A 25,410-nucleotide genomic window follows, 5' to 3' on the forward strand; every position below is an offset into this window, starting at 1 on the left:
ATTACTTTTGATACTTACAGTAAATATCAGATATGTTAAGACATCCATCCATCCATTTTCATAATCACTTATCCTCTTGCGGGTGGCACTGGCGGGGGTGCAGGAGTCTATCCCAGCTGACACTGTGCGAGAGGCAGGGTACACCCTGGACAGATCACCTGACTATCGCAGGGCTGACACATAGAGACAGACAACCATTCGCACTCACATTCACAGCTACAGGCAATTTAGATTCACTAGTTAACCTGCATGTCTTTGGACTGTGGGAGGAAGCCGGAGTACCCTGAGAAAACCCACGCAGACATGGGGGGAACAGAAGGGCTCCCTCCTGGGATTGAACCAGGAACCCTCTTGCTGTGAGGTGACAGTGCTCACCACTACACCACTGTGCCGCCCTACGTTAAGACATTCACTCAAGTAATATTCTAATAGGCGATTTTAACTTGTACCAAAGTCATTCTCGGATAAGAAATCTGGAACATTGACATTTGATTTCACACTGGACACAAACTCCCACCACTCCAACAAAGTACAACTATAAATCCATTAACCAGAAGTCTCTGTAGTAACCAGATTATCACAGTACATATGAAAAGAGATGATGAACACCATAACATAAATGAACACATTATCACTTTAATAACTTTACAAGTCCCTGCTGGAATACATGTGATGTGTAGGAATAGTAATAGATCTGAAATGAATAAACCTTACACTAAGTCCCCTCTGGAATATAAGGTGTAAAACTTTATATTGATTTTCTGGCTTGCACTGCACAGTCAAGGCAATGGAAGAATTTACAAAAGACCCTGACTGAGATATACTTTGCAAATGTCAGATAGAAAAAAAATAAAGTGAACTCTCCTTTAGGGATCTTCTAGAAATACTCTATTAATGCCATGGAGAATTAAAATCTGGTGGACACACACTTTATTTTATGACCTTACAATAATATTACAGTGTTTTATCAAAAAAAAGAGCATTTTTTCTATTTAAGTATATATCATATGCATTTTCCTGGTTGTGGATTCCTGCCCTTTTTTTGGAAGTACCATAGATAGACTCCCTTGTCATGTGTCTCTGTTTCCATGAATTAGTGGAGCCTGACACGGATCCGGTCAGCACTACATGGTGTAAACACAACGGGTGGTGACATGGCTTTGATCAAACATCCCCTTTCCTTTCCCTTTAAAGGCACTGCACTCCGTTCCATGAAGCTGTGACAGTGTTGTGATGGAAGCAAACAGCCTGGGAGCTTTTCCACCAAAATAGTCCTCTAAAAATGAAACAAACTTATGTGTAAATATGGCACTTCAAATAAGCAACCATGAGCAGATGGTCTTACAGACTGCCTTTTCTTTGTAGCTTGAAGGAGTTGTATCAAATAATTAGTAAGCTCTTAACTGGATTGTGCCATGGAAACATCATATATGGTCAAATGCTGAAATAATAAAGGAAACATCTACACTTTTAACATCACTTGTACTTGTCATACTCGAATAGTTTAACATCATGTGTAATGATGTGTGTAATACATGTGTATTATAAGGTAGACATACATACAGGTACCTAGATGGTCACAGATGTCCGATATTTGCGTTGTCATTGCCACAGAGACACATATATGAATGATTGCTATATATGTCTTGTGGTGTTACGGATACCCCAGGATTCAGCTGGTCAGAAATTAGTGTGAGAACCAGTTTCCAACCCAAAACATTCTCTCAACCTGTTACATATCGTCGCTTGGTCAATGGACTTTTCATATCTAGTGGGGCCGTCCCCTAATTGTCGACCAAACCTTAGTCAACCAGAAAGGTCATTAGTCGGCAAGATTTCATTGGTCACTTGGTCACAGAAGAAAAAAAACGAAGCTGTGAAACTCTATTAGGAGCTGCGCCTTGTCAATATAAATGAAAACCTATATGGTTGGACCATGAGGGAATTTACTTTGAAAGGAGAGACACAGGAAGTGGCCACATCTTCATTGGTCAACTACAAACATGACGTATCATCTGAAACATGGAAGTAGCTACATGCCCATTAGCCACTTAGCACAATCCTTACTGCTTTGCTGACAGCATCCTTAACAGGCGGCTCGCTCAGTGTGTGACGTGCACTTGTAGATAAATATAGGCCTTTTTCAAAATAAACTTTTGGTAAAACACATCGTATTTACATCTATTTCATTGTGCAACAAACACCCGTGGTTAGGTTCAGCAAAAAACTTCATGGATTGGTTTTACATTCACACAGGAAGAAAACACCAGCCTCCTGGGTGAAAGTCCAGTGTTGTCTGACCCATCCACCAGCCCTTACACCTGCCCTATAGGGACTTTCCAGACCCAGTATTGTCAGGTGGCGTTTCAAACTGACGCCATCTGGTGCTGTTATTAAGTGACATCACCTGACAGCGTAGCCAGTGCCAGCCCGTGCCATAGGCAATATAGGTGAACGTTATTTTGTCAAAGTGACAAAAGCTCTCTGGTGCCCACTCAACTACTGCTGCACTACTGAGAGGAGTGGATATGGAGAGAAATAAAAAGAAAACAAAAACACAACAAACAAACCTGTGTTGAAATCGGCAGGAGGGGAGCTAGTTATCATTACCTCTAAGCAGCTGGTGGCTGCAACAAACAGCCGGTGCCAGGGGGACTGCCAGGACCGCCACTGGGCATAAAACACTTTTGCAAAAGAATCTGTTTTTTTGTCAGCATCTGACACAGCAATCAATGACAAAGCGGTGGTATGTGAAGACTTTGGAATGAGAACAATTTGCCCAACCACATAATACAAAAACTATTCACTTGTAGAGACAAATCTCACAAAAGCCTTCACAATGAAATGCCTCCTTAATAATAATAGTAATAATTTATTTATTTATTTATTTTTTTTTAAGATATTTTTTGGGGCTTTTTAGCCTTTAATGGATAGGACAAATAAGCATGAAAGGGGGAAAGAGAGGGGGAGTGACATGCAGCAAAGGGCCACAGGCTGGAGTCAAACCCGGGCCACTGCAGCAACAGCCTTGTACATGGGGCGCCTGCTCTATCACTAAGCCACCAGCGCCCCAATAATAGTAATAATGTACTACATGTATCTTTAATAATGAATGCCTCTTTAATGATAAACTTTTTTTTAATAATGAACAATGAGTCTATACATTGGTAGGGGTTATTTATATTGGGTCTCAATAAAATAATCAATTAACAAAATTGCTATGTAAATGTGTTTGGTGTTTGTATATGTTTGGTTATCATTAAGAAAGCAAAAACAATACGAACTTCCCTGATACAGGTGACCCAGTGGAAAGGTGTTATTTAATATTCCCACCATTCAGCACTCAGAATCAGAATGCACAAAATCACTCTCAAACAGCAGCAAAAGAAAACCAGAGATGTCTCAAAAGGGCCTGGAGTTTGTAACTGACAACTAACATGAGGTTTGCATTAGAGGGATCAGAATGCCCTGGGCGTGCATTTCCTCAGCCCTGTTAAGCCCTAAAAAAGGGTGTCTTCACAACCTGATTGGCCCAGAGGGGAAATGCACCAAGCTGCTCTCAGTTCTTACTTAAGATTCAGTACCCACACCGTGCACAATAGGTGATCTGAATCACGCTCCAATCAACTCAGTGGAAATGTGACACTCAGTTCAAATGAATTAGGAAAAGCAAAATGACAGCAAGTAACAAAGAATAAGGGACTGCTACAATTTAGTCATATTACTGCCGTTGTATGAACACTTAGATATTGCAAGTTTTGGGGGGAGTGCATCTACAAGTTCTACCTTTTAAGCTGCATTTTTGGAAAAATGGGTGAAATTTCTACTTGTGTCTCAACGAATGTCTCATTAGGAGGTTTTAAAAATGTGTTAAAGTGACAAAGTACTCAAAGAGATGCACTGCGCTGCACTGCATGTGAAAAAAGTAAATCATTTGCTGTGTAGAGACACACTTAATCACTCTTGAAACCTCGGGAGCCAATTAGAAAATCTAGAAATGGTCCAAAGCTTCAATCAAAGATCCATAAATAGTGGAGAGGCATGTAAGAACTACTGCTGTGCCAATGATTGAATCCCAGTGTTAGAACCAACACCACACAGTAACCTCGTTAATATACTGTTAATATTGTGTTTTAAATTACAACAAGTCAATGCAGACATCAAATTTTAATTAACTTATATGGCTGGAAATATTTTCTGCAATATTCAAACAAAAAATGACAGTATGTCACTATTAACATACAAAAATATGATGAGGAAAGACTTTTCCCCACAATACACACAATGTTTCAGTAATATAATGCAGTGCAATAGTGTAAATGCTCCTTCAGGTTCAGCAAAACAAAGACAGAAACATAGAAATGTCTGTACAATAAATTTAAGACCACATCAACTACCCAGCCATTTGTATGTGGGGCCCATGTTGGTAGTAAATGAGCTGAAAAACCAGCCCTATATGGGATTGTCTAAGGGTTCCATATTGGCCCCATGCCATTTTTCTACATGGGTAGTTTAACCTGAGTGAACCCTAGATATGATGCTCATTTTGGGCCCATACCCACTTGGGTTTACCCAGGTAGGCCCCACATGGGTTATATAGCTATAGCTACCGGGGTAAACCCACCCACTGGGCAACTGGTATTGGGTCATTATGGGACTCATAGACAATCTCATATAGGGCCCATTTTTCAGCTCATTTACTAACCACATGGGGCCCACATACACATGTTGACTGGGTACTTGTACTAAAGTTAACACAGCCATCAACCCATATTTCCCTCAGGATGAATACAATTTTATTAAATCTATCTATCTGTTAGTTTAGCTTATCTTATCTTTCCTTTTGGGAGGATAGTCTTGGCCAGACAGTGGGAGAAAGAGACACAGAGGGAGGATTTCTATCAGATCTGATTGAAAGCAATCAGAGGGAACGCTAAAATACAAACAATGTGCTTTCTATTTTGGAATGGAGGACGATATGTTGACAGTGACTGACTCTGTCATTAAAAGTTAAATCAACAATGAATCCCAGAGGGCTCATCCTAATCAGTGCCGCAGCAGGTGTTGTGTCTTTGACAGCTCATTGAAATCCTGCTGTGTTATCACTGTTAGTGAAGTACAGTGTAATTGAACTCAAAGAGAGGAGTGCAGCAGTAGTTTTCTGTCTGATATGGTTTAGTGTGTATGTACCCTTTAAGGTCCCATGGGATGCAATAAAGTTAAATGATATGGATATTAGCCACAGACTAGCAATGTGCATTACTTTGTAATCTTCAGCGGAGTTCATGAGATGCCCTCACAGCTGTTTTAAATCATAAAAATCATCATTAGTAACATGAGGCATTTATTAATTTAGTAGAATCAGGTAGACACATGTTGAAGTATAACCTCTGGCAGATGATGAAAGGGCCCACAAGAATAATCAGAAACAGCATTCACCATTTTAGACTCAGCAGGAGAGCAGATGGGGTAATTAATGCATCCAGTATAACAAGGTTACATGTCACAATCATTTGTTACTGAAAACATTATGGAAAAGCACATTTTGTGGATGCAAGGTAAACAGACTGAAAGTACAAAAGGCATACTACATAAAATAAATCATTCAAAATAAATGTAACACCATACATGAATGACTGAATAAAACAGATGCATTCAAAGTAACTGTATCTCAGATTGATTTTTATAGCAAAGAAGAGCTTGAGCAAACTTTGGTCTCTGCCTCAAGAGAGGCTCTGATCTTACATACAGCACAGACTGTAGGTATTGGAACAGTGACACTTTTATTGTTCTGTCTCTCCACTCGAGCACAATGCGATTAAAATGCTGGCTTCCACCTACAGTATAAGGCTGTTTGAGAGTGTTCACATCCATACTGTATGAACAATGAATAAATTATCTGCTTTATAGACAGTTTTGCTTTTTAGGGACAATGTAGCTAAGAAAACCATACATTTTGCCATACAGTAGAATGTTCTTTTCTGACTAAGTCAGTCACCTGACTTCAGTCCAACTGAACATGTCTCTTACTTGCTGACGACCAGGTTGAAGGCAAAAAGTGAGGCTGGCTGCAGCACAGAGCAGGCCAGCTAAAACACCAGAATAAATGTTGGCATTGAACGTTTCTGCAAACCAGTGCTGTGTCTCAAATCCTGTACTTCTGTACTTCCACTAAATATTTTGAGTGCATAAGTGAGTTCACACTGCGAAGTATGGAAAAATGCAGTGCACTATGAGTACCCGGATGGGGCACTCAAAACAGTCAAGAAGTTGAGTGTGGAACTATGGACACCTCTTGCCCTCAATGGTCGTCATCTTGGCTACGTAGCAGAAGGGGAGGGACCACTTTTCAAACTGGAAATAGCGGCCGAGGACTGTGCGACCGTGAACATCGCTGCATTGTACAAATACATGTGTTTTTTGCACTAAGCACCGCTAGACTGTTGTCAGGTATAAGCCAGCAGTATGTTTGTTGGGCTAATTTAACAGTCTGCAATGATATGATATGATAACGCAAATGCTAATGCTAGTTTGCTAATTTGCGGTCATCACTTCAAGTAGGTGCACAACGGCCGTGTTTGGTTTGAGACAACACTACCCTGTCGAAATTCACGCACTACTCCAATGAGTACATAGTGCACATAGTATACTACATGGAAGTATAACGGAAGTATGTGATTTAAGACACACCACATGCTTTTGTTACATTTTTACATTATTATGTAGTGGATACGCTGAAACTTTATGTTACAACAATACTGTAGCTAATGTGTGGTTCAGTTTAGTAACGAAAACCACTTCAAGAAGATCATGTTTTGGCTTACAATACCTGGTTTTGGGGGCCCAATCATGGCTGCAATTGCAGCAATGTCTCGATAAAAACAACCGCTTTTCTTGGTACTGTTCCTGGTGGAGAGAAAGCAACAGGTTGCAAATAAACACTCATTTGGTGGCTAAAAAGCCCCTGGAAACACAACAAGAAGTAGCTGAAAAACACCCATGTTTGGTTGCTAAAATGACACTGATAACAGTGATGACTTGATAAAAAATGGTGGGATGTGGTTTGGTTTAGAAAAGCAGCAATGTCTCAGTGAAACACAACCATTTTATTGGTAAATAACAGCTGCTTTATTGGTTAAAAAAAAAAACTGCTTTATGTGACACTATCAAAGCAGCAAATGCAGCAATGTCTCGATAAACAACCGCCTTTCCTGGCACAGTGGAAAGACAGCGATGGGTTGCAAAAAATCACCCATGTTTAGTGGCTGAAAAGCCATGCAGCAATGTCTTAAAAATGAAAAAAAATGTTTTATTGGTAAAAAAAAAAAAATCACTTTTTGTGACAGTATCACAGCAGCAATTGTCTCGATAACTATCGCATTTCATGGCATTGTTCCTGGTGGAAAGAAAGCAATGGGTCACCAAAAACACCCATGTCTGGTTGCTAAAACGTCACTAATAACTCAGCCTGGGATGTGGTTTGGTTAGGAAAAGATCATGTCTGGACTTAAAATAACCTAGTTCTGTTGGCACAATCATGGCTGTGGCACTATCCATGGCAGAAAAAGGAGTCACTACAAAACAACCATGTTTAGTGGCTAAAACATGCTGAAAACACAGTGATGACTCACTACTGGTCTCAAACTGTGGTTGGCAGTGGTCTGCAACGTGGCAGGCAATAGCACGTAAGGGCCTATAGTTCTTACACTGTCCATCCGATGTACATGTAAGCAGCCTCATTAAAGTGGAGAGTCAGCACTTTAATCTCATTGCCACCACCTCATTCCAATTAATATGTGCATAAATATCAAGCCAAAACAACAAAAAGTGTGTCACTTTTCTACTACTACAGACTGATCTGTGTATACCCGATCCAATATCGGTCTTGAAGTGATACATATTAACATGCCAGGTCAGTGGAAGATCAACAATGACTCTTTTCTCACAGCAAATAGCAAAGACAAAAGGCATCTACATGATCAAATGTGTGTTGACTGTGAAAATCCTCCTGAAATAGCAGAGAGCGGAACAAAGACAGGCTCATTAAAAATGTATCAAGGGTACAGCAGCCCCTGTGTTTCTCCTTGCTCAGGGATTCTTCACGGCTCAATAAAGGCTGAGGACATTATCATCACATCCAACAATGCCTTTCATTCTCCACTTCATTTCCACTATTGTTTCTAACTGCTTTAAAGATGCATTGTGCCAACTACTGCTTTTATATCCAAAACTGCAAATCCAACAAGTCCCACAAAAACATGTCGACACTTTCCACCCACCGGGGATTGTTCTTTTAAAGTGCAAAACATTACACATGTATGTTTATTTTTTGCAGCTGACTTTCACCACTGGCATAATCAACCTGACTGAAAAGGTTCAAACATGTTATTGACCAGTATTTGCATCTCCTCTGTTTTTCTTCATGAGACTTAAAAACACTGGCAGCATCTTGATGTGTGTTATTGCGGTCTGATGTGCATTGAAGCACCAGAATAGGAAAGGCAGCAATTTTATCCCAGATGCCGTGACAACGTCATCTGTCTGATGGTGCCGTGCCTGCTGTAGGCGTCAGTTGACACACATCAAAAGACAACATCCTCTCAAAGTAGTCTTGCTGTCTCAAACCACGTGGCCTTTCCGTGTGGTTCAAGACAGCCCCTCTGTCTACACTGTGTACCTTAATTGTGCAATGTACAATGCATACTGCACCAGATTGGCAAAAGTCATGCATGTCATCTGCCTGTGGTCTTATTTTGTCCAGAAAAACTCTGAAAAGACTTTTCAGCAACTATTAAAAGGATTAAAAATCATAAGCAAGAACATGTGCAGATGACATCTGGATTGGATCAGCATTGCACTACCATTGAGCTGTTATATTGATGTTTTCTTATTTCTTTCCATAATGGTTATTTCAACAGAGCTTTAAACAACATAATTCAGACAGAAAATGTATTATTTACATTTGAAATATGTTGGCACCCAAAGAAGTGGAATTCAGTGATTCGACTTCCATATAGTCAGTGTCCCCACAGTGAACACATTGCATGACAGGGGACTGCAGAAACATCTGAATTTGTATTCCAGTCCAGAAATGTGTAAGTGACCGAAATCATTATTAAACCAGAACAGTGCAACTGGGCTCTAGATATTTTTGGAAAGCGGTTTTTCTTTTCCCAGGATCTTGAGGCGCAGCCGTGGGGAGGAAGGGGTCCGCTTTGGGAACCTCAGAACTGCGTCTCTGCTTTTTGCAGATGATGTTCTTCTGTTGGCTTCATCACACCGTGATCTCCAGCAAGCACTGGGGCGGTTTGCAGCCGAGTGTGAAGCGGTCAGGATGAGGGTCAGCACCTCCAAATTAGAGGCCATGGTTCTTTGCCAGAAACAGGTGGATTTCCCCCTCCAGGTTGGGATAGAGTTACTGCCTCAAGCAAGGAAGTTCAAGTATCTTGGGGTCTTGTTCACGAGGGTAGAATGGAGCGTGAGATGGATCGGTGGTTTGGTGTGGTGTCTGCAGTGATGTGGGCGCTCTGCTGGACCGTCGTGGTGATGGAGAGCTGAGCCGGAAGGTGTAGCTTTCGATTTGCTATTTCCTGCGATTGCGATTGCGATTTCCTATATCTAGTTCATGTAGGTCCCAACCTTAACCTATGGTCATAAGCTCCAGGTAGTGACCGAAAGAATGAGATCTCGGATACAAGCGGCCAAAATGACTTTCCTCTGTGGGGTGTCTGGGCTCAGCCTTAGGTAAGGAGCTCGGACATTCGGAGGGAGCTTGGAGTAAAGCCACTGCTCCTCCACGTTGAAAGGGGTCAGTTGAGGTGGTTCGGGCATCTGATCAGGATGCCTCCTGGGCGCCTCCTGTTAGTGTTGTTCCAAGCATATCCAACTGGTAGGAGGCCCTGGGGTAGACCCAGGACATGCTGGAGGGATTATATATCTCATCAGGCCTGGGAACACCTTGAGGTTCCCCAGGAGGAGCTGGAAAGCGTTGCTGGGGAGAGGGATGTCTGGGGTGCTTTGCTTGGCCTGCTACCCCTGCAAATTGGCCCTGGCTAAGCGGATGAAAATAGATGGATGTTTTTCTTTGGGCCCTCTGCAGTTGACCCAGTGGTTAGACTGAACAGGTTTAAACTGCACCTTGTGAGTTGATAGTATGTTCAGCTGATATTCCAACAGTGCTTACCTGATATAACCTTCTGTTTCTATTGTGGAGTTTGAAGAAGTGCTTTGCTAAAGCGACGTGCTGCCTGTTAATTCCAGCTTGTTATAGGCATTATCGTGCATGTCACACTGAAACAGGAAGCTGTTTCTATTTAACTCTGCACATTTTTTGGTGCTAAACTTCCAGTTTCCTTAAACCATTGACAGTTTATTTCTTCTGTGAGCTGCAGCATTTTGTTCTCCATGTACAAAACAAACCATCTGAGACATCTGGCTGAACCCAGTCAAGCTTTTGAGGCAGGAGATTCCAAAGGTTTCCAGTGTACATATGAATTATTATGTTTAAGTAGAAATGATCATGGTACTATGAAATAAAAAAGTAATCTAATGGCACTGCATATGTTGTGAGCTTTCCTCAAAGGTGCAGTCAGTGATTCTAATCTAATATACTTTTTGTCAAATTCAGCAAATATCTACTCATGGTCTGTTAGCTGTCCATTCTGTGTGCACGCTGAAAAAAAAAAAAAAAATCCACCGTTCACACACAGCTCTGGCTCTGTAAACGGGAAACAAACAAAAAGTGGATCAGGTCCAGGCACACAACACTATTCCAGCCAATCAGCAACAGGGGACGTTCATGCTTGTCCACTGGGCAGGGAAAAGGCCAAGAATGTATAAAAGGAAAGGCAGAGGAAGCGAGAGGGACGGTAAATCTGGCACATCCTAACATGCTGAACTCCAGTGCACTAATGCATTGTCAACATTATTTCTCCAGAATCTCTGACTTCACCAATAATCTGTGATTAATTAATTATAAAATGGAGACTCATAAAGTGTTCAATTAGGTTTAGATTTAAGAACCACTTAGTCATTGGTAGGATACGATGATGTTCTGAATTAAAATACCTTTTCGTGGCACTATCCCAGCAGGAAATGCAGCAATGTCTGGGTTAAAGAAAAACCTTTCCATGGCACTATCCCGATGGAAACACAGCAACGTGTTGCTAAAAAACACCAGCGTTTGTTGTCTAATAAGCCGCTAGAAATGTCGTAATGGGTCACTAATAAACAACCAATGGTCTGTAGACTGTAAGGCATCTTGCCTAGGTGTCATGTTATCCACTATCCCCTCCACTTTCCGATAACAATGTCAGCTCATGTGCTATGTCACTGTAGAAACACTGATATGATCAATCCCCATACAACGGGTTTTAAGATACAAATTAGTGCCCCATGAACGAATGAGGTTACATAAATAATATTAAGTTACATACTTAACCTAAAGTTATGAAAGTTAGGTTTAGGCAAGGTGAGTCACTGTGGTGAAGTTTAAGAAATGAAAAATGGTGACTGACAACATCGCAAAGTTCTAAACTTTGGTCTGCTGGGGAAAGTCCTGTGTTTTGTGACCCATCTACCATCCCAAACTACATCCTGAAGGGGCCGCTGCTTTCTTTACTCCTGTCTGCACATTGGTCATGTGATTGCATCCCAGCTATGTGGGTTATTCACAAATTATTGACTTATGATTACACAGCATATATGTGAATTTTGGTGCATTATTTTTCATAGGAAACTATATAATCAGTGCATGTGAATAAATGTTACGGACAAATGTAACTTTTTAGTGCATTGCAGAAATGTAATACCAACATTTTCTACTGGGGTCTGGACTGGCTTCATAGATTATAATAAGCCATTAATAAGGTCAGCTTCTGAGTCGCCAGACTGTGAAAAATTGTTGCGGCTGGTGCTCATCCTTCATTCCATGACTTATTCATAAAGTTGACTCCTCCATTCATTCACTGTAGACATGGAATCTACACAACATATTCGGTATAATAAAAGAGTTATTTGCAAAACTTGTTTCATTTTCTTTTACAGGTCTGTAAAACAGAGACACACTGACTTCATGATGGGGCAGATGGTTACCAGTCAAACTACGGGCCTGAAGTGAAAGATGTTTTTCCCTGACATTTGTATATTAATTGACTTTCTCACTCCACACCCTCAAATTCTTCAGTGTTAATTGATGATTTATTTTTCAGATGTAATTATATGATGTTGACAAGTGTTGATCGGCAAGTTGTTTGTACACTCTGAGAGCTAATATGGCTCTGGGGCATCTGTTCAAAACCACAAGTGTTACATTTGGTCTGATGGGTGTGAGAACTGGCATAATGTTATTTTTACACCCTCTGAGTTAAATTAATTCAGACCATTTTGCTGTGCACAACATTTGCACCTCTTTAATGTTGCTTTCATGTATACCAACCACACAAAGCACTCCACACTTCCCCCCCATCTTGCTGCAAACTGCTCATTACATGGGAGCAACTTGCGGGATAACCACAGCTCACCACTAAACTATAAGATGACTCATCTGGTGAGGAGCTCTCACTGCTTTATGTCCCCGCAGTTCTATCGGTTAAGCTCGGCTGGTACTTCAAATTGTCGATGTACTTTTGATGGAGCCTGAGCATAGTGGTTTTGTGGCTTTTTGCCCTTCATTTCATTGTTCTCTGGGTGTGTAGCATAATTGCACCTCCCTTTACATTTGCTATAACGCTACAAATTAAACAAACAGCAAACCTCTTTAGGGGAGAACACCAAGTGCATTCCACAAACACAGAATCAGCACAGAATTCAAAATAAGCTCAAAAAGTACATTAGGGAAAGAGGGTGTAAGCAGATACAGTGCAGCTACTTTGCTGTACTGTGGGACAGCTGTTCACAAAAAACTGATTGCTGAATTAATCATCAACAGTGTAGCCTTAGTGCAAGTCAATGGAATGATTAGAGAGTCCACTGTGTGATGATAAGATGCAGCTATTTGAAGATGAACTGAAGACTGACTCATAAAAGCACAGTAGCTGGAGCACAAGGGTGTGAGCTGTGCAGATAGATGTTGCTGATTTGTAGTCACATCATCCAGCAGTTTATTCAGAAGTATTGTGATGTGCTGTCAAAAACTCTTGCCTGTGATATTGGCTGAATATAAAAGGACTCCAGTAACAGACTTAATTAATTACATGGCGGCATTCATGCTGCATTCTAAGCATGGCTTGTTACAGTATGCAGTTCCTGGGGTAATTCTTTTTGCATAAGCTCATTGTGTGCCAATACACTGCAGTTGCTCTTTTAGCATATGCATGTTGGTACAATACACTGAACTGCTGACTCTGCCATTTCGAACCACACAACGGGTCAGCCCATTAGCCTATGAAATTTATGATTAGGTTGGGGATTGGGTGAAGAGTATCAGAGCAAAAGAGCCCCCTAAACCAAATGTGATCACCACTTTAATGCAGGTGATGCAATAGATAAGATACATCTAAGATACTCTGATGTAACCACAAAGGCTGTGACCACACACACTCTGAGACCACCAGGGCTGAGAAAAAGAGCAAACGTGAGATTTGCATAGTCAAGACTGAAAGTTATGTTCATTCAAATGTGTGTTGTATGATGTGAGTATTTTTTAAGGCATACCAGGAAGATGCTAAAGTATGCGTGACTGTCAGCTGCTCTGTATTTTTCTGATAAAAGGGCAAAATATACACCAATCAGCCAAAACATTAAAACCACTGACAGGCAAAGTGAACAACATTGATCATCTTGTTACAATGCAACGTTCTGTTGGGAAGCCTTGGGCTCTGACATTCATGTGGATGCCATTTGACACGCTCCACCTACCTAAACACCAGTGCAGACCATTTACCCCCCGTCATGGCTACGGCGCTCCTCAGTAACAGTGGCCCCCCCAACAGGACAATACGCCATGCCACACCACACCACAAAAACCAAGGAACGAGACAAAGAGCTCAAGGCATTGACCTGTGCCTCCAAATTCCTTGGATTCCGATCTGATCAAACATCTGTAAGATGTGTTGGTATCCCATCTCTCAACCCACGGGACTCAAAAGATCTGTAAGTAACGCCCTGATGCCAGGCTTCATGCCTTGACAGGTCAGAGCCAAGTCCTGTCCAAGGAGGACCCACCATGGATCGGGGGTAACAGCACATTCCTCAGATGTTCGAGGATGTCTGTCCTCTCACATTCCCCATGTACACATAATGTAATAACAAAGAAATTACAATATTTTTTTGGCAGGTTTACGTCCTTGAAAAGGAGAAAGACAACAAGAGGAAGGAAAATGCCTCTTCATTAGAGCCAAGAAACATAGATTCTCCCTACATCCCTCTACATGTATGTCTCTCAGTGACTCCATATGACTTGCAAATATCCATACACAGCGCATCATTAAGGCACACAACTATGACATAAATCATTATAGGTTGTTTTTCTCTCAGCTGACTGACACGGGTTGTTATTCTTCAGTCATGTCTTCCCCAGTTTGGAACGACAGGCACAGAAACAAACACATTTGTTACAGTCAGCGAGTTTGTCTTCAGAAGAAATCCCGTCTTCAGACATCCAATGTTTTATTACTGAAGACAGCCATATTCGTTCAGCTCGCCCAGGGACTCTCTTTCCTCCTCAGCTTAGATTATTTTCTCTGTTCTATGAAATGGACAACTTCAAAAGCCGTGCTGCTTTAGCCTGCCCCCCTGCCCCCATCCCACCCCCACCCTGGCCCCGACCCACCTCCCCCAAACAATTATTCATGAAGGTCTTCTTGTGAAAACGAGGAGTGCACAGAGGGAGTTTGCAACTTATTATCATGACCTGATTAAAGCTAAGCAGAGAGTGGCAACAGTGCAGTGTAGCCAGTCCATTGTCAAAGTTGACAGCCATAATGAACAAGAAAGATAAGGGTCAAGTAATGTGGCCAGAGAACACAACGTCAAAGCCAACGATCAAAGTTTACAAATTGCAGTGTTGAAGCAGACGATGCTGGCTGATGTCTGATGCCAGAAAACAGAATCGGCGTCAGTGAGGTTGTTTTAATTGACCTCAAATCCTGATTGGAGTGAGGTGGTTGGGACAGGATACAAATGAGAAAGACAGATAGAGGACTGGTGGTGTGGGACAAAATGATTACAGTTTTGTATTTTCATTGTTTTTTATTGTTTAAAAATGTGACTTTTATTTGCTTCAGTATCAATTTTAATTTAGTTTAATACGTTTTAATCATAATATGGGGTATATTTGTCAGGGGTAAGATTAAATAAGTTCATAATAGGTATTACAATACACTTAGCAACCCACAGCAATGTAGACATTCCTGTCTCAAAAAATAGAAAATAAATAAAATTTTAAAAATGCGCCTCCTCATGCTTGTTGTGCTGGCAAATTTGGCCAAATTGACAAAGACTTAAACTAAGGTCATTTCCCTGACACTTTTTAAATTTCAGTTTGGTTAGTTTTTTAAGTATACTATCGCTTCAGTTTTTTTTTACTTCTGAAGTCTAGATATTATTTTTATTTCAGTTAACTAATGTTTTTTCACTCCTGGTTTTAGTTTTCTGTCTCGTTTTAGTTAACTATGATAATCTTGATGTGGGAGGGATTGGAGCTTTGTTTGGATAAGTCCACAACACTTTATGAGTGCTACATTGTTGACACTTGGAGATTTAATGCTTTTCTTTGTTTAGGTTAAAATGCTATTAATAAGCTGATGGCACACTAAAATGTAAGTGAATTCCACCAGAAATAAAAACTCATAATTATACCATTCTCATATGGTTCTAAGAAAACTCCGACCAATCATTGGATTCGGTCGGGATTATTGCCCGAGCGTTCTGTTTGTCTTCCCCGTGGAGGCCTCTGACTGACGTAATAGCTCGTGACAAAACAGCATCCAGTTACTAATGGCTAACGTTAGCCTACTGTAGCGTAGCCTCTGAAATAATAGCGTTATCTTCCTTGTGCGTTTCCACTTACTAGTAACGTTAATGCTACTATCTAACGTTAGCACTGTAACCTTATTCTAAAACTCATCAGTCATCACTGACTCCAGTTGAGTTTTAAAACTCCGGGGTTGCGTTTGACTGTCTTGGTTCTAACGTTACACTCGTTCTCCTCTTCCATGTATCTAACGTTACCATGCCAACGCCTACATCTATGAGGACGTAATGGAGGAGGGGGGAGTAGGCCTTTGGAGGGAGGTGGAGTTGCAGGAGGAGGGGGATGGGACTTTGGAGGGAGGCGGGAGTTGTGGATGTTCAAATTTTTTCTAAGTGCTGTGTGAAATGCAAGAAAGGTAAGAGTTGCTTTAAATGCATAGGCAAATTACAAACAGTTTAAATGAAAAGTACTAGTACTAGTACTACTACTAATACTACTAATGTTGTAATTATTATTATCTCTACATATTACTTATGCACCCCATCAAATTACTTATGAAGCTTTTTTGGGTATAAACTATACCAACATGTTAGAAGGGAACAGCGGTATTTTTCAACTTGAATTAGATTTTCCCACTTTTTTGTGTCTATGTGACTCGCGAGAACAACAATTTTTGAAACTGGGCCAGCATTGAGTGAGAGTGGTGAAGCCGGCAGCAGTGAAACATACATTGTAACCATTTGGGGCTGGTGCACCCAAGCGGCAACCTCTGAGGCTGAAAAATGAAGCCAATGTAGAAGTGCCAAAAACTGCCCTTCAACAAATGGCCACCTGGGGCTGGCTCAGAAACAGTAGACTTAAACACCCATGTTAAAATAAACATGTTTACAGCCTGGAACAAAAAAAATGGCTTTGGTCTCTTTAGGTTGTTTTTTTTTTTTTTTTTTTAAGAATTCAACCATTTAGATTTTATTAAGGCCTAAAGTTATGCATATTTAAGGGTAGGGCTGCTTAAGTGACAGGCTGTCTGCAAGGTTTCGCTGCACTCTGTGAGACAGCTTCACCCTCTCTTCTAAATATGGTCACCTCTGGCTCCAAAAAAACAAGATGGCAATGGCCAAAATATCAAATTTGAGGCTTCAAAATGGCAGTCCATAAACCAATGGGTGACGTCACTATAAAATGTTAAAAATAAACACAAACGAGCAAAAGAACAAGCTGTCCTGAATTCTTCCATGCAGGTCTGGCATAAATACTTAACATTTCAAATCCTCTCACGGAGAAAAGTTTTAACTTAATGTTTAAGAAAGAGGAGAAACAATTCTTTTTTCTGTCACTGATACCGTATGCAAGTCTTTTGTGCAACCACCACTTTCCCTGGAGTTTTTATTTATGCCTGTAATTTATTATCCTTTGTCGAACCACCTCAACCATTCAGGGGTCTGTTAAATGTTTTATATCAACTGGTGTGCTCCTTGTTTGGGGTGTGTGGTTCGCTCTGTGAAAGAAATGTAGTGACTCATTAAATAAAGGAATGAATAAAACATCACTGAACAACCAAACAAAGTAACCAAAAAGTCACAGAGAGAGTCCTTCACTTTTAGTGTCCCCACTGAAACTACAGCAAAGTCCAGAACAAAAGGCTTGTCGCTGCATCTCTGCCTGCACTCTCCAGCCTTCCCAGGGCACACAACACACGGACATTTGCAGCGTACAGATCCGTCTCAAACCAAGAAACAAATCTCAAATCACAAAGAACACATTTGATCTAAGTAGTAACAAACAGACTTATGATTGCAGAATACTTCCATAATACAGGCCATGGCCACTCACTGCCCCCAACAAACCTGGACAAACTTTGACCCTCGACCACTGGCTCTGAGCTCACTCTCCAGCTTCCATTATTATCTGTGTTGGCTGCTCGGCATGTAGATAAAGTTCATATCTGAAGTATATTCATGTATTCATGACCTGTTTTCAATGTAAAAACACTCAGGAATTGAATAATGACTCACTTTTAAAAATAGATGCAAACAAGCAGCCAAAAATAAAAGCAAAAAACCCAGAATTGTGCAGATCTTAGAGGGATGAGCCACCAACTGTCAGTTTTAAATGATACATGTGTTTCAGGCTTCACTATGAGTGAAAGAGATGTGCGTTTTCCAGGGTTGCACACTGATGTCAGGTGTGGATTTGTTCCCATGTGCTTCAGCCTGGTTAGACTGCATTCTGGCACTGCATCAAAACATTCCTCATTCATTTTAGTGATACCTCTGTGTTGAAATGATACAGGGTGGTCCACCAAAAATGCTTTATCTGTGGAGTGTAAATACCTTAATACGGGGCACCAAATTAGGTAGTGTAACTACATCAACCCTTTCAGAACCCAATTATGTTCTAAACACACAAAAAAATATATTGTAATGGTGGATTTCCACTCTAAATGCATGCATAAATCATCTAGTGCTGAAGGTTTGTTTCCCCAACTTAAAGGCGCTGGATGTAAGAATGTGCCCAAAACGGTTACTGCACTCAAATTCAAAATACTGCCGCGAGTCATGTCCCCCCCCAACAGATTCGAGGTAGATTCGCTGGAGACTGATTTGTTTGCCCATGGCCGACTGCCGTGGCAGGGCCGCGTCGCCGTATCCTTGATCTTCGGTTTTCTGGCAGACCGTTCGAGCAAGTCCGGCTTCTCTGCTGCTAACCTGCCGCTGGGATACAGCAGAGGAGGAGCCAGCTGCTAATGCTATGTACCGGGATGCTGCTTGCCGTGCTGCTGTAGCTCAGTCCTAACTGTAACTGATGCTGAGACTCTACTGACTGTGTGACTGGTAGACGGCGGTTGGTGGCGCAGCAGGCCAAAACACAAATTCAAAACATAAACATGATTTGCGGTCCGTAAAAATGTTTTTTAAATGAGAATATTCTGGCTGTACTATTGTTGTCGGTGAGATCAGTATGTTACATTATACTGATTATTCCTTAGTCTCTGTGACATATTAGGAGGATTTTACGACTATTTGCTTTAGATTTTTCTTACATATAGCTCCTTTAACTTACAATGAAATGCAACGTCAATTTAGCCTGGAAATCCAGATCCAAATCTAGAAAGATTTAGGGTCTGGCTTTGAGTAATGAAAATGGCCCAACTCGAGGGGCGGTACAAAACATGCATTTGAAAATATCACTGCACGCAATTGGATAACACTACGACAAATCAGAACAATACTTAGCACTTAGCTACCAGCGAAGCTAACTGGTAGAATAGACTCTTGCTGTATCCAGGCGGCAAAACAGCAAAAACATCCTTCTTGCAAAGGAAAGATTCAAGCGCCGTCTTCTGTTCCTCTTTTAGAGAAAAAGCCAAGTCTAACTCGTTCATTGTAGCGGCCAAAGCCGTTTCAAACAACTGGTGTTCATCCGTAGCCATCTTGCAATGTTTACTGACTGATTCCGGACTTTGTCGTCGCAACACTGTCGTCATACAGATACACCGATGTGATTGGTGCAGCTCGGCTCCAACGGCATGGGTAATGAGCATCATTACTGATTGCCAGAGTGACTCACTGAGCAAATTCAAATTGTGCTCTCGCGAGAACTCTGGATTTCCAGGGTAACATCAAGTGACAATACACACAAACCTAATACACACAAACCTAAGACCAACTTTCCAGAGATTCCAGTCTTGTTTTATAAACCACTGTGAAGTGTTCTGGAGTATAAGGCGCCTTGAAAGGACGGCAGAGTAGATACCTGCACACCAATGCATGAAAGACCCTGGAGTCCATCAAGAAATCAAGAAACTTAACCTCCTGGGACTCTGTGTCCTCATTTGAGGACATCACATTTTGGGTTTGGCTTTTTTGTGCCATCTAGTGGTAGTAAGAGCACAACACACTAATCCATGTAAAAACAAGATGGCAGCCATTTCTGCCAAGTCAGTCTGCAGCCAATCCCGACACAAAAGTGGACAAGACCTGATCAAATTTTATGGTTGAGACTTGTTTATTTATGAACAGGAATGTTTGTAGTTTGATATGGACACAACAACAGTAACAAGCTAAGACACCATTAATAAGAAAGTACTTTGAAGACATTAGGACTTTTCATCTCATTTTATACATCAAAGCTTTCAATTTCTCAGAGTAGAGCCGCTGCTCCTTCGCGTTGAAAGGGGTCAGTTGAGGTGGCTCGGGCATCTGATCAGGATGCCTCCTGGGCGCCTCCTGCTGGAGGTGTTCCAGGCACGTCCCACTGGTAGGATGCCCCGGGGCAGACCCAGAACACGCTGGAGGGATTACATATCTCGTCTGGCCTGGAAGCGCCTTGGGGTCCCACAGGAGGAGCTGGAAAGTGTTGCCGGGGAGAGGGATGTCTGGGGTGCTTTGCTTGGCCTGCTGCCCCTGCGACCCGGCCCCGGATAAGCGGATGAAAATTGATGGAATGGATGGATCTCATCTGAGGACACTGACTTTATTATCGTCTCATTTAAGGACACTGGGACTTAATTATCATTGACAATGTTTAGGTTTTTTTATACTTATCAAGTCCTACTGATTCCAAAGCTAGAAGAAATTAAAAATCCATGCAAAACAAAAGGTCGGGTCTCAAGAGGTTAAATCAAAAAATTCATAAGAGACACCCTTGATTTCCATGATGGGTTTATCCCTGGTTGACCAACAACAGATTTCCAAGAGACAAACCACCTCATACAAAGAGACACTATCACACCTCAAGCTCCAGCACCTCAGAATTTCCATCAGATTTTGACTCAGACTTTTTAGGATCAAGAGGGACTCAAAACAGCATGAGCATTCCATCTCAGGCAACGATCAAGAGGACCAAGACCCACTGCAGAGGCAAGACGGTTCACAAAGATATCACACCAGACACTATTACAGGAAGAATCGAGGGAACTGATCTTCAGCCTTACAACATTGATGTGCAGGCATCTTCTCTGCCGTTCCTTCTTGGTTGTTCACTGTACCGACGCATCCTAGAAAAACTTTTTCTGTTTTTTACAGCAGCAAGACCTTGCAGTATAATGAGCCTTCACATTACTGGATGGGTTACTCAGTGTGGACCTACTGGATCATATTTCATCATCACAGTGTAGTACCTGTACCAACACACCAACATAGCCCTTTGGAGTTTTACAACACTGTGCTGTTGTGGCTTTGAAAACAGTCTTACTCCCACCTGGAAATGCACATTACAGAGACTTAATTATGGTTTAACCCTCTGCTGGTGGAGCATTACACACTAAATACCCAGGAACTGCTGCGTTGTTGTTGTCAAATTGCACATACATGCACAGTGGATAAAGCAGCAGCAGACTGGGAGAAGTCAGGCTTGATCTACCAGAATGCTTCATCAGTGGCTTTCAGAAATGGAAGGGAATCTATACTGTGGATATTCCACAAAGATGAAATGGTAAAATGTCCTTTTGACTCAGGTCATCAGGTACATGCATTCTGGGATGGTTCTACATACTGCAAATATTGCTGGAGTGTCTGAAATTAAACAGGCTGTTCTCACAAACTGTTCATTTGTTTTCCTTTGAAAAGTAATGCACCCAAATTCGTATATACATATATCCCACGTATTTTGAAAGGCTGCAATCATGTGACCAATGCTCTGACGGGAGTAAACAAGGAAGCAGTCCCGAGTGGTCTTGTAAGGGGGCAGGTTTGGGTGGTGGATGGATCTCAAAAAACCTGGTCTATCCCCTGGGATTTTAACCTTGAGTCACGTGTTTGGAGCCATGTGAACTTTAAGTGAACTTTGAGTTATTTTAAGGTACATCCTCGCCATGTTTATTTTCCTAAACCTAACCTCCATTACTGTACATGAAGGACTTAACGTCATTAGTGGGGCACTAATTCAACCCGGTCTTACTCCGAAGTCATCGAAATCCAGCGCTTGGGCAGTGACTTGCCACGTCAGACACTGATGAAAAAAGCCATCTGTTAAGCCCGGGAAAGCTGTTTCATTTTATGGATTTTTTTTTTTTTTTTTTTACAATTTTTTGCAATGGAGTTCACTAAAAGTTGAGTTAGGTAGATCTTTCTCTTAGTTTACCATATTTGTTTCTGCTTATGAATTTATAGACTCTCACAGCTTTCATAAATTTTCTGTTTCTCCATTGTTTCTGCTTTTCCTTCTGTCAAAGCTCCTCCTTTTCATAGATTTCATACATCACCATGGCTGACCAATTACTCCGTCTGTTCCTTCAACAACTGTTAGTGCAGAACTCTTTCTAACATTCAAAGTGAGTTCTGCTGCACCCTCCACCTTCCTCATCATCACCAAGATAAAATGACCCATCAGTGGCTTTACTGGAAGGGAACTTAAACTTCGAGACGCCTCTTCATTAGACACACCATCTGATATAACAGCTTTCAAATCTGCATTGGGTTGTGGCTCCATAAAACTCTTCTCCACAGGGACGCCTTCAAAGTGCAATTTGAATGTTAAAGTGCAAAAATAATTGGCATTTATCCACCATGTGATACTCAAAGCTATTTTCCCACTTCTAACCTCAAAACAAGATTAAAGCAAAGAAAAAGCACCAATTTATTTCAGCTGCTAATGACCAGCACTTCTGCAATGCCTAGCGCTCGCTTTTGAGATTGGTTCGACTGAGCCTTTAAGGGATAAATATAGTGAAATAAGCTGGTAAGGATTACTGGCCTAATGACCAAAGGCACATCGTGTTTGAATTATTAATGTCCAGCAATTTTGGAATTAATGAGGAAAAAAATGTTTGCTACATGAATCATATTCATTGAGGTGCTGTCTGCTTATGATCATAATTCAGGTCATGTACTGTACTCACTTTCTGTCTGGGATAACAGCCAAAGGTCAGCTTGATAGATATTCATTGTGCGTGATGCTCCTTGTGTGTGTGTGTGTGTGTGTGTGTGTGTGCGTGTGTGTGTGTGTGTGAGAGAGAGAGAGATAGAGAGATTCGTTCTTACCATTTTTGTTGCATTCTTAACTTTGCTGCACTGGTACAGTATTGGTGGCAGGGAGCCAGCAGCCTCCTACAAGTAAAGCCCCACATCTGAGCCTCCACTTCCTTCTGGATATGGAGGATTTCTATAGGGGACACACACACACACACACACACACATCCGAATTTAGTAACAGCCAGTATTTCCTTCCCGACAAAAAGTAATTAACTCCTTTTTTGGTTTTGGTCCAGTGAGAAGCAGATATGTGTATTCTGAACATATGGTGTTCAGGATGAGAAAATCCAAATTTAGAGCCTAAGAAAAATAGACATACCAGGTGTCTGAGCACCTTTGAAAGTGTTAGAAAACCAACACCATATGCTAGAAGGAGTCTGCCTGTCCCTTTTAATGTACAAACTAATGTTTTGAAGACGTAAGATCAGTGGTGAACCGTCAGACATTGGGTATGATGACCCTGAGAACAACCAAAAAGTCATCTCACCTGAGCACAACCTGTCCTGTTTGCATGTAAATTCCTTGTTCATATTCATAACCTATACCTTTAGAGTTGATAGAGCAATTTGAGGAAAGAGAACAGATGGTGGGCTCAGGAAGTCTATGTGTTGTATAAAAGTGATTATTGCAGCATTCAATCTCAGTTTCAAGAAAGCTTGTGGTTTTCCAACATCTACCAGAGCAGGCAGTCACATGACACGTCTGTGCTCTAAAACCCACAGAGAGGGCAAACAAGAGAGTTCAAGTATCAAGTATGTCTTGTTCACAATTAAGGGCAGAATGGATCGTGAGATGGATCGGCATTTTGGCTCAGCATCTGCAGAGATGTGGGCGCTGTGCTGGACTGTTGTGGTGATCAGAGAGCTGAACCAGAGGGCAAAGCTTTTACTGGTCCATCTACGTCCCAACCCTCACCTATGGTCATGAGCTCTGGGTAGTGACCGAAAGAATGGATCACTGATAAAAGTGGACAAAGTTAGTTTCCTCCTTGGGATGGCTGGGCTCAGCCTTAGAGATAAGGTAAGGAGCTCAGATATCCGGAGGGAGCTCTGATTAGAGCCACTGCTCCGAGGTGAGTTGAGGTGGTTCAGGCATCTGTTCAGGATGCCTCCCGTTAGAAGTGTTCCAGGCATGTCCAACTGGTAGGGGGCCCTGGGGCAGACCCAGAACATGCTGGAGGGATTAGACCTGGGAACGCCTCAGGATTCCCAAGGAGGAGCTGGAGACCTGGGTAGAGGGACGTCTGGAGTACTTTGCTTTGAGCGGTTGAAAATGGATGGATGGATGTATAGATGTATGGATGGATGGGTGGATGGATGGTTTTCCTGCCAGGATAGTGCCCTCCAAACCAAGTAATTTAAGCCAAACATGATCCTCTCCTGACTAAAACCAAGTACTTTTTGTGCCTTAACCTAACCTAACCACAAATTAACCACAGCTTTGTTAAAACCTAAAGTGGTTTTGGGTATTTGCTACACAATTATGTGCAAATATAATGTATCTGTGGTTTGAAGAAACGTACAATGCCAACATTTTTTTCTGGTGATTGGGCTGGGACATTGACACAACATTTTTGCATTCTCATCCTGAGCCTCTTTGATGGATAGCTTACTTTGGAGGGATAAAAGTCAGGTTTAAATGGCCACGCCACACCTGCAAAAATATAATTGGATGTTAACAGTCAGCTGCTTAGCTCAACAGCAGTGAATGGGCTAGTCACTTTGCAGCATTTATAAAACAGCTGATGCAAGTACAACTTCAATGCTCTGCCCGAACTAACTACATCCACAATTTCTGATCTGTTGAAGAGAGAAAAAAGCCCTCACGCCCTAATAGCATGTGGAGGATAGTGCCCTTTTGAAGTTCTGTGTTCCTGCCCCTTAGAGAGCCACTGATGGAAAGCCTTTACAGAGCGCAGCAGCAACACAAACAAACATATTTCACTCACACACACTTGCAGTTAAGTATGCAAGGAAACAGTAAACCTGCTTTAGACTGCATTTGCCTAATGAACAACCTGATGCACAATTTCTTGAGAGAAGTGGAAAGAAACAACACATGAAAAGCCAGGCAGAATGTTTTCCCCAGATTAATGCATACAGGACGATACTTTCCATTTCAAAAAAATGACTAGCTTAAGGCTTGAAAGGAATGGTGGGAAAGTTTTGTATATCATATGACCATATGACTCATATGAGTATAGTAGCAGAGCAGCTAATGTAGACATTACAAGGTAAAACTGGCAGAAGTAAAGAAGAAAATAAATACAATTAGGAGGAGAAAGACAAAGAAAGAAGGAACAGTGTAGATATTAGTGCAGTTATCTTTCACTGCGGCAACACATGCAGCAGTCATGTTCACTTAAAGCATAGCAAGGAAAAGGCCAGCCACTTAATTAACTCTCCTCACATACCTACACAAGTGGCACTGGACTAAAAATAGACCAAATTCAGTTGGCTAAATTATAGATACCTAAAGCTCTACCTCCCCTCCCCTCTCCAGCCTGCTGCAGTGTGTATTTGA

Source organism: Epinephelus lanceolatus, chromosome 11 (genome assembly GCF_041903045.1).
Source record: "Epinephelus lanceolatus isolate andai-2023 chromosome 11, ASM4190304v1, whole genome shotgun sequence".
Taxonomy (NCBI): Eukaryota; Metazoa; Chordata; class Actinopteri; order Perciformes; family Serranidae; genus Epinephelus; species Epinephelus lanceolatus.